The 10833-nt window shown below is 41.7% G+C and overlaps 1 pseudogene; it reads right to left on the bottom strand.

Annotated features, from left to right (window-relative positions):
• Positions 1 to 1703: 1703 nt before the first annotated feature.
• LOC114902979 lies at positions 1704 to 3263 on the bottom strand (annotated as a pseudogene).
• Positions 3264 to 10833: the final 7570 nt, after the last annotated feature.

The raw sequence follows: 10833 nt of genomic DNA, 5'->3' as shown, positions 1-10833 counted from the left end.
GAATAATACTGTGTATATTTGAAAGTTGCTAAGAGATTAAATTTTTATTTTTCAGAAGATTCTTTTATTGAAACTGGGTGACATCGATAAGGGGACAGTACAAAAAAAATTTTGGTCCATGAAAAAAATATAATAATTCAATTAATAAAAAGTTATCTTCAGGGACACTGTGTAGGAGTGCTGAGCTTCCTTCTCATGGTTCCAGCCCCAGGGACAGAGGTTGTCTGTCCAGTGTCACTCTGGGAAGAACCTTTCAAGGGAGGGGTGGGATAATGACAGGAAGGGGAAGACAGGGAGGAAGTTTTGCTGTCCCCAGTGTGGGACAGTCAGGGATACAGGGCTGGGGGATGTGCTTGCAGAAGCCTGAGGAGGGGGTGGGGAAGCAGGGGCTTTGTCAGTTCTGCGGGTTTAGAGCCCATGCTGAACAGAATTCCCCCTCTGTGCCCAGCTGTCTCCCACCCTGCTGTGTTGAGTCTGAGAGCCTGGGATATGCTAACTCAGGGGTGATACAACCTGGGAAGAAGAATTTGAGGCTCCCCTGGAAAGATGCAAAACCATCTCAGTTGCAAGGGGCCAAGATCACAAGGTCCTGCTGCTACCTGAGGGGTCTGAAGCTTTTGAGGGCAGGGGCTGGGTAGTCACAATCCTGTGAGGCAGGGAGAGGGAAGAGTCAAAAACCCAACTCAGAGCTATTCTCCAGCCTTAGGCGCTTTCACTCCTCAGTGCCCTAGAAGTCACCAGTGGGTGTCAACTGGGCAGACAAGGGACAGGAAAACAGGGATGGCCCAGGGCTTTTACCCACTTGATTTTAGGCCTGTTTCTCCATGAAAGGATGGGGGAGGCAGGGTGGAATGAATGAATGAGTCACACCTCCAAGCAATAGCAGGAAGGAACAGCCTCTGCTGGCAATGACAGTACCCTAGGTGAGGACCCTTGGGGCTCTGACAGGGAAAGGCAAGATTCCCCCACTCAAATGCCCTGGGTTAGGACAGATAGGAGGGAATCCTAAAAAGCAGCTACAGGGAGTGTGGTGAGAGGGAGCAATACTAAGAAAACTAACTCCAAAACTGATGTGGACCCCCTACGAGGGAGTAAGAGAAGCACTGAGACAGCAGGCCAATCCAGAGGGCTGCAGACTGACCTGGGGCTCAGTGGAGCCCAAGAACCAGGATTCCTTTAGTGCTAGAGGGCAACAAGTGAAGGGACAGTTTGCTCCAAACCTGGGAAGGAAGGAATCTGGATTCTGTTATCAGGAAAGCCAAGATCAACTAGCTTATAGAGTGCCCCCAGGCCTGAGTCTCGGAGAAGGGGCTAAAGCTCCCAACTCCCCGGTCTCTGAAGGGCAGGATCAGTGTAGCTGGTCCCCTTGAAGACCACTTGGCCTTAGGCCCAATCCATTCAATGCACTGATTACCACTACAGGTTCTCTCTCTAATACTATTTAGAGGTCCTATGCAGACCAGGGGAGGGTACAGGCACATGGGAACTTTGTGGGGCAAAGGGAAGCTGGGGGTAGGAAGGGATGGGGTGAGAGAAGAGGGTAACAGGTATCATGTGAGACCCTCTTCATTCTGGTGTTGTCCTAGAACCAACAGCATCCCCTGGAAGGCCCCAAGCAAGACCAAGGCAGGTGCTATGAGGCAGGCAGCACAGGGCCCAAATAAAGAAATCGGTGCAGCCAAATCAGGGCTGTGGGAGAAGCCCTATGTATTTCGGATTCCCAGGGCTTGCTCTAATTCTTGTCGTCTCTGCTGCCCCTTGGAGCAGAAGCATCGGCACACGGCCTCCTGTGCCCAAGGCTGGAAGTAGAACTCAGCTCGGCGCTCTTCCTCTGTGTTACCCACCGCATCAGTCATGGTCTTGAGGTGCCGGCACTGGGACTGAAGCCAGTCATTGATGAAACCCTGAGGGTCTCTGGCAAAGCTCAGCATGAACTCTCGCTGGGTCTTCAGCTGATTGATAGTTTCTATTGTCTCATGGATCTTGTTGTCTAGAGTAGCAATCTCCTGCTGGCTGGCAATAGACAGCAGAAAAGAATTCATCTGGGTCTTCGCGGTATCATCCACTTCCACATCAATGTCATAACAAGCTTTTTCTGATCATTCAGGTCAACACTGATGACATGATTAATGATGATGGGCTCTGGTGGCATAAGCAAGGCGAGGAGCTGTTGGGGGATCTCTGAAAACTTCATAGGTTGAGACTCAAAGATCTGCTGGAGGTACTTGTCACAGATGACAAACTCCCACTCATGTGGGTCCTGGAGCTTATGCGTCTTAATATATTGCCACAGTGCTTGAATGATCACTGGACGGGTCTGGGTGTGGATGCCCAGCAGCCGAGCCAGACGAGGGTCTAATTTAAACTGAGGAGGCTGGTAATCCAGCATCAGCAGGACAGTACACCGTACATTCACATGTCCTGACCGCTTCACCTGGAAGCCATCTGTCTCCTGGGTAGTGGCGGTCCTGTGCCATTCCACCAGATGGTTATCTGGCCCATTCAGGTCTTTGTCCAGTTCGATCACCAAGGACTTAAAAAAAGAAGATGTTTTAAGAAGACTTAAAACAAACCTCGTTTGTTTGGTGGCATCATATTTGGACAAGGCTGAAACCTCCAGGAGCCGTCCTTCTACCCGAAGCTCCCAGGAAGCCACCGTCCCTTCCCCATCCTCAGCATCTGACTTAGCTGGATTGAAAGTGTTAGAAATGAAAATTCGCAGCTTCCGTTTTTGCTTGATGGGACGTTCCAAGGCTTCCTGGATATCTAGCTGTTTCCTCATGATAGTCTGGTCCAGTTTCCTTTCAAAAGCCAAGAGATCCATATAGGCCTGGGATTCTGGTACCAGTTCACGAATCCTTTGAGGTAGAATTTTGTCAGCCATCTTCTTTTTCTTTGCATTGTGGTTCCGATTTTGGACCGCCTGCTGCTGGACCTGCTGGATCTGCTGAGGTGCAGGTCTCTTGCGGGACTGGTCCATCCCTGACTGGGCCAGGCCAGGTCGGACTGAAGGTTTTCCCCCATAGCCAGGGGGTCCCATGGAAGGTCCCTGAGGTGTCATTCGGCTGCCTGGTAGCATACCTGGTCTCGGATAGGCCGCTCCGGGCATCGGGGAGCGGTACAGCCCTTGACCCGGCGCCGGGCCCATTCGCACCGGAGGCCCCGGAGTCCCGCCCAGGCCGAGGGCAGCCACCGCGCCCGCTCCTCCTGAGGCTCCGGCCGCCGCTCGGAGCCACAGACTGGAAACCCGCCCGGGCCGCCATCTTTCCCAGAGCCGCTGCTGCAGCTGCACAAACAACCGGAACCGGAATTCCCCGCGCCCCCCACGTTCCCCGCGCGCCAGCCCGGCCGCCCGGCTGGCCCGCTGGCATGGGAGGCTCGGGGCAGCGAGCCGAGATTAAATTTTTAAAGTCCTCATCGAAAGAAAAAATTTTGTAGTAATGTATGCTGACAGACTTTAACTAGACTTACTGTGGGAAACATTTTGCAATGTATAAAAATATTGAATCATTAAGTTGTACACTTGAAACTAATATAATGTTATATGTCAATTATTCCTCAATAAAAAAATAAACAATTAAATACAATTAAAAAAATTTTTAACAAGAAAAGAAATTCTGATAAACTTAAACCAGTATGACACCTTCTCTATGCTGTGTGAATTTTCTATGCCCTGGAAAAGCAAGACAAATGAAATATCACTCTAATTTTATGTACTATTTGTAAACATAAACGTCCATGATATTGTCTAATTTAAAATTGGTGATATTGTAATAAAATAGTTCTGAATCATACTTGTTTCATAAGCAAAATGTAATGTGATTTTCTAACTTTAGATTTGAACAACGTGTTACCTTGAATTTAAACAAAAAACCAAAAAAAACGGCTATCTTTCTAGCCCTCTGATGGGCACCTGCTGGAGCCCCACCCCTGTCTCTGAAGCCTCTGTCCATGGTCCTACCATGAATCCACCAGCTATACCGAATTCCCTACTGAGCTCCAGCCTCAGAGTGCTGAGTTACATGTTGGAACTGCCTACAGGGCAGGCCAGTGCCTGTTCTTCCCACAGGCCACCTCTCTACATGAGCACCTCTGTTCTTCTCAGACCTGTGCAGTCTCCAGTGCTAGGATTAGCTTCCCATGAGGACAGGCCTGAAACGAGGACCATCCACCCAGGAACTGATGTAGATGCATATATCCCAGGGAAAGGAGCAGAAAGTCTGCTGCAGGCTCTGAATTGGCTAGAGAACCTTCTGAAAAGGCACTGAAGTGAATCCCCCAGCTGCAGTGGCCACAGGGAGACTGGTGGGAGCAAGCAGGCCAAGATGTCCTCTCCAGGGAGCTCTGCCAGGGCCTGTCTATGCCCCAGCGACGGCTGTACTGGCTTCAGATCCCAGAGGCTCTGCAGCAGTTGTGCAGGTGAAGAGGGGTCTCAAACAGTAGTCAAGAGCTTCCTGAACAATTTTTCACGCCAACTCCCCACTTTTCCTAATTAAACATTTGGAAGAAAGCTTCCTCACAGAGGATTTTTTAGGTCAGTGAAACTACTCTGTTTAATACTATAATGGTGGATATATGCCATTTACACTTGTCTAAACCCATAGAATGTACAACACCAAGAGTGAACCCTAATGCAAACTATGGACTTTAGGCAATTACGTGTCAGTGTAGTTTCATCAATTGTCGCAAATGTACCACTCTGCTGAGGAATATTGATAATGGGGGAGACTATGAATGTGAGGGGGAAGGAAGTAAATGGGAAATCTCTGTATCTTTTCAACTTTCCTGTGAACTTAAAATTCTCTAAAAAATAAAGTCTATTTAAGAATTATACATAAAAAAGGAAAACATGGAAAAAAAGGACTTTGCTCCACAAGCTCCCAGGGCACTTGAACAAAGCTCCTTGTAGTGGGTCTATGCACAGTCCTTCACTTTTAAGCCAAAGTGCCCTGCTTTAGGGAAATCGTTTTGCAATCAGATCCTAAACTCATGGGGCCTTTTAAATAGCCCCGTTTCATCTTCCTCTTGCCCTCAGACTTCAGACTCTGTATTTCTCATGGAAATACTTACTTCCTATTCCCTCCTGACAAACCTCAAACTCTCTTTTTATTTCACCGTATACATTGACAGCTCATTAAACCCAGTCCAATCCATTAGTTTCAGGGAACGATTAATTTCCTCCTAGGAATAAAGGGGAATATTTATATTCTATTTTTCTAGTGTATCAAAGAAAAGAGAAGTTTTTAAAAGTTAGATAATTCACCATAAAAATGCAATGGCATACTTTCTTTCCCTCACTGACTGTTCAGATCCATAACCATGTTGTGCCAGCTTGGCTGTGCACATAAGTCATATCTTAAATCGATACATATCTTACTTCTAATACTCCTGCCACTGCTCTAATCTAATTCATTATCATCTTTTACTTCTATCCCTACATACTCAAATACACAACCCTTTCTTCGTCCCTTATTGAATCATTGGTCCTTAAAAAGACAAATGAAATGTATATACCTGAAGAACAAGCAACCTTTGATTCATTATACACAAGTTTTTGAGCAGGGAATATGATCTCCACCGTGGCTTTAGCAGACTGCTTTTTGTGGTATGAGTCACTTCAGAGCAGTAATTTGGTGTCATGGTGATAAAGAGGGAGAAGAGGGAAAACATCTTAACATTTCTCAGCAGAAAATGTCTTCCTAAATAACATAAAATATCAAAAGTGCAACAGTGGCTCTGACTACTGCTGGAGCTCCTGATGCATTTAAAATTTAAGTGCAAGTAGAAAACGAAAAAGTCCTTCTGGACCTGTGGTTTTCGATTGTTGGAGATTTTGCACCCCAGGGGACATTTGGCACTGTCTGGAGACGTGCTTGAATATCCAGGGGATGCTACTGGCACGTAGTGGTAGAAGTCAGGGATGCTGATAGTACACTGCAATATATAGGGCAGCCCTTCACAACAAAGAATTATGCAGCCCACAATGTCCATAGTCACATTTGAGAAGCTCTGTTTTAGACCAACTGTCTCATTTTACATATGATGAATCTAAGGCCCAGGGTCTCAAAAGTCTACAGAGAAGCAAGGTTTTCCCTCTCTGCCTCATCTGCATAATAGGTTATGGTCCTAACAAGCCTTACAATCAAACTATAGGATCCAAACTGCAGGAAAGACATAGGTTTTACAGGAACCCAGGGATTCACCAACATGATAACTAATTTCCTTTTATGGAAATGTTAAATCTCATTGCTTTCCCTCTGTGGAAGAAAAAAAATTACCAAGAAACAAAAACCAAAGTAGGCTGATTTTAGGAGAACGCGATAGCCAAGGGTTTCCTAAATTAAGTTTCTTGCAAGAAACCAAAGAACTCAGAATTTGGAGCTTTCTTCTGGGATAAAAATAAAACTCATATGAGCCTTGGAGAATTTGAATCACCCACTCTTTGGCACCTAAAATTTCACTTACCCTAACAGTGTCTGTAGTGTGTGTGTGTGTGTGTGTGTGTGTGTGTGTGTGTGTGTGTTTTAAACCACTAATCTGATTTTTTCACTCCCCTGCTTAAAAAGCTCACCAATGGCTTATCATTGCAATCCCAATAAATCCCTTTTATCAGTGCCTTTAAGACTCTACTGGATCTGCTCTTCTCACCATCTTTTCCCCTTCTCCCCTTTTCTCTACCTCAGGACTTTGAACTTATTCTTCCCTGTAAAGGAAGAGCTACTTCCCTAGATAATTTTATTTTTAGCTCCTTCTCATCATTCATTCAGGCCTTGGCAAAAATGTCATCTCTTCAGAAAAGATCACCCTATTTAAAGAAAGTCACCCCTGTGATTACCTATCATAGTCACTGTTTATTTCCTTCATAACACTTAGAAAATCTAGAATTATTTACACATTGTTTAGTTGTTAACTCTTTCCTCCTACTAGAATGTAGGATTGTGTCTGTTTTGTTCAGTGCTATATCCACTGCACCTAGAACACCCTATGGAACTTAGTAGAACTCAGTAGGTTTGTTAAATGTATGAATGAGTGAAGTCAGTGCCAATAGTGAGAAAAGGGAAAGAAATTTTAGTGTGAGATTCCAGGGGAAGAGAAAATGTTGCGGTGGGTGTGCAGAATAAGTCCTTCCAGGAACAAAAATGATCAAATAAAGGGGTAAGAATGACTTTGTCGGGAGTGACATCTCTAAGGAGTCAGTCCTGAAATGACAGTCTAAACGAAGCACTACTTAATTCTGAATAAAAGGAACAGTTAAAATAGGAATAGCAGAGATGTTGTTTAAGGGTACAAACTAGTAGATAAGTAAGTCCGAGAGATCTAACACACAGTAAAGGGAATACAGACAACAATACTGTATTATAATCTTCAAATTGGCTAAGAGACTAGATCTTAATTATTTCCACCACACACATAAAAATAATAATTATGTGACATGATGGGGTGTTAACTATAGCTACAATGACAATCGTTTTACAATATGTAATATATTAAATCCACGTGTTGCGCACCTTAAATTTACAAATGTAAAAAAAAATAGTGAAAAACATCTCTTCAACCTTTTAAGATTTCCAGCAGTTCTGTAACTTTGAGTTTATCACTTTCCATAACTCAATGACTTGGGCTCCTCCTCTCCAAAATGAGATGACACAAATATCTCATAGACAACACAATCTCATAGAACTGTTGCTAGGATTAAATTGGATGTTAAACACAAAGGGTTTTACTGCAAAGCCTGGTATCTAGTGTTTAATAATTATCATTACTAGTACTTGGCAATATGGTTTATTAATGGTTTATGGCTGTCTGCTTTCATTTACTTACTATCAGTAACAAAACCAAACAAGAAAACAAAAACAGTTTTTAGGAAACCCAGAAGGAAATGTGTGGCTGTTTCAAAAGTAGCAGCCTAGGGAGAAATGAGGGAATGGCACACGGCTCCAAGCAGAGCCCAAGTGGGATACAATGCAGGGGGAAGGGCTGATGATGGCAGCTAGGAGGAAGAAGGCAGACAAATCCTTTTGGCCTGTGGGAGGGAAGAGTGAAGTGTAGCACAATGGATCCCTCAAAGTTTATTGCCCACAGAGGACTAAAGAGTTGGTCTAGGGTTATGCTGGTTGTGGATGGAAAAGGAGAGAGATGTTGAGTTTGAGAGACTTTCTAGGGAAAGAAATAACCAGAATTAGGAGCTAGCTACCTATCTGAAATAGAAAAATAAAGGTGTGAAAAACGAACTTAAAAATACTGCAAAAGTTTGAAATATAAAAGTGTTCTACACTTTCTAGTTTTTTCTCAAACTTTCCAATTTGTCAATATACGCGCAGCTCCATAACACATATGTTTTTGTCTATTTTTGTGTCTGTTTTATTTTCTTTTTCCCATTCCTTTTCCTCTCCCTCTGTGTATTTCTATCTCTAGGTCTTTTTAATTCGTTGGTTTTTTTTGGACATTTTGAGTATGTTCTCAGATGGTTTCCATGGGGAATAATAACCAAAGTGAGAGCCATATTCCCTTTCTAGAGGCACTTCTAACATGAGCTTCATGGCTCCATGTGATTAAAATAATCTTTATTTGCTTCAAAATAGTCATGAGGCTGTGTCTCCCACAAGGTCGTAAACAACTTGAAGTAAGAGCATGTGGTATTTGCTTTCCATCCCTGTTGCTGAGTATTGTGTCTGTCTGACATATTGCCAGCATCTAATAAATGAATATGTTGATATTAAATGAATAAGTAGTATTTATTTACTTTCAAAATAGCATCTACTAAAGGACGCAACACAAAGTTCATGAAAGAGAAACTACAGATATATTGAAATGGAAGCAACTTTGCTAACAGGTGGAGGGTCTAACTGACATTCACATTGCCCATTTGGGTATGGCAAATAAACAATGAAACAACAACCAAACTCCTCAGTAATAAAAGATGAAAATTAAAACCAGAGATAATTCCTTTCTAATCAATTAACATTTAAAAGCTATTATTGTTCACTGACCTTTAGGGTATAGAAAGAAGAGTCGTCTCATACTCTGATATTGGTAATAAATATTGTTACCCTTTTGGAAAATAAGTAGACAAAATATATCTTGCTTTGCATATGTTCTTTGACCAGAAAATTCTACTTGTAGAAAATGACTCTAAATAAGCAACTGGAAATTAATAAAAGACAGTCTTTACACCTAAAATGTTGAAAACTGAAGCTTCCTAAATTTTTAACTTTAGGAATATATCATGTGCATTCACTGAATATTATATATTATAAATTGTTTGTAAAATGTTTTTAATGACAAAAATGTGAATATTATTTTAAAGCAATAAAAAACAAGATAAAAATTAAATATTGATTTTGAGCCTATTTGCACATATATAAAATGTATATATATTTCTGTATTTTCTAAATTGTGTACAAGGAACAATAAGAGAAAAACAAACAAGGATATAAAACTTTAAATAGATTCCTCCCTGGCCCCTATCCCCTTATCAAATTATAAATAGTGAGTGATGGCCCTAGTAGCATAGAGTACAATAATGCCTGCATCTTGGTTCTAATATCATTGTCCAACAAAAGGGACCATTGCTCCTTGGAGAAATGGCTGACCTAGGCCAGGAGCAAGGAGTTCACAAGATGAGTCTGGAGCATACTGTAGTGCCAAAAGTAAAGCAGTGCTAAAAAAAATGTATGGGGTTATGTGAAAGGGACACAGGAGTCAACAGAAAGCTGACTCAATAGACAGAGCTAGAACAATTTGAGAAACAAAATAGGGTAGTATTGGATTATAACCCAAAGTATAAACTAAATATCCATAAGTCCATACTGATACAAATAAATGATCAAATAAATAAATAAGTGGGGGAGAATAGACAAATATCCCTTGCAGAAGAATTCCAAATAATTTATACAGATAATCAGCCCTCATAAGAGATAGCATATATCCCCAGACCTTAAAGAGTGGGCTGTGCATAATGACTTCCTTCCAAAGAGTAGTATGGAAAGAGGAAAAAAAGAGTAACTTGCTAATGAAGAAACTGGATAAACATTACCTCTACTAGGTGATTATGGTCAATATTAATAGTGAAAAATCCTGGTGATAGCATGTATCTTTCATATGATGTGATAAATATGATATGATGTGATAAACATGTCATTTTTTCTTTATGATCTTTCTCTCAAAAAACCATAACTCCAGTCTAATAAGAAGAAAAACATCAGACAGATTACAATAGAGAAGCAACCTACAAAATACCTGACCAACACTACTAAAATCTGTCAAGGCCATCAAAAGCAAGGCAAGTCAGAGAAACTGTCACAGCCAAGAGGAACATAATGAGATATGACAAGTAAATGTAAGTTGGTATCTTGGATGGGATCCTGGAACAGAAAAAGGAAATTAGGTAAAAACTAAGGAAATCTGAATAAACTATGGACTTTAGATAATAACAGCATATCAATAATATATTAATATTGGTTCATTATTTGCATTAAAAAAAGTACCATACTAATGTAAGTTGTTAATAATGGGGGTAACTGGGTAAGGGAGTTCTATGGGGAACTCTCTGTACTATCTTCCCAAGTTTTCTATAAACGTAAAACTGTTCTAAAAACAAAGTCTATTAAAAAATAATTTGTGGTTTTATGTTAAATAAGTTCTTTATCCAAATGAACTATCAAGTATGACACATCTCAAAAGAATCACCTTCCACACATATTTCCTTAGGAAAATCCTAGAAAAAAAATGCTCTACCAAAAAAAGGGTGGCAAATAAGAAAAATGGAATTTAAGACAAAGGAGACAATAAAGCAATCCCTAAGGTGATGGCATTAGAAAATCCTAAGACAAG

This window comes from Monodon monoceros, unplaced genomic scaffold (genome assembly GCF_005190385.1).
Source record: "Monodon monoceros isolate NGI ecotype Baffin Bay Population unplaced genomic scaffold, NGI_Narwhal_1 Super_Scaffold_20, whole genome shotgun sequence".
NCBI classification, from domain to species: Eukaryota; Metazoa; Chordata; class Mammalia; order Artiodactyla; family Monodontidae; genus Monodon; species Monodon monoceros.
This window is presented reverse-complemented; position numbering and strand designations above follow the sequence as displayed.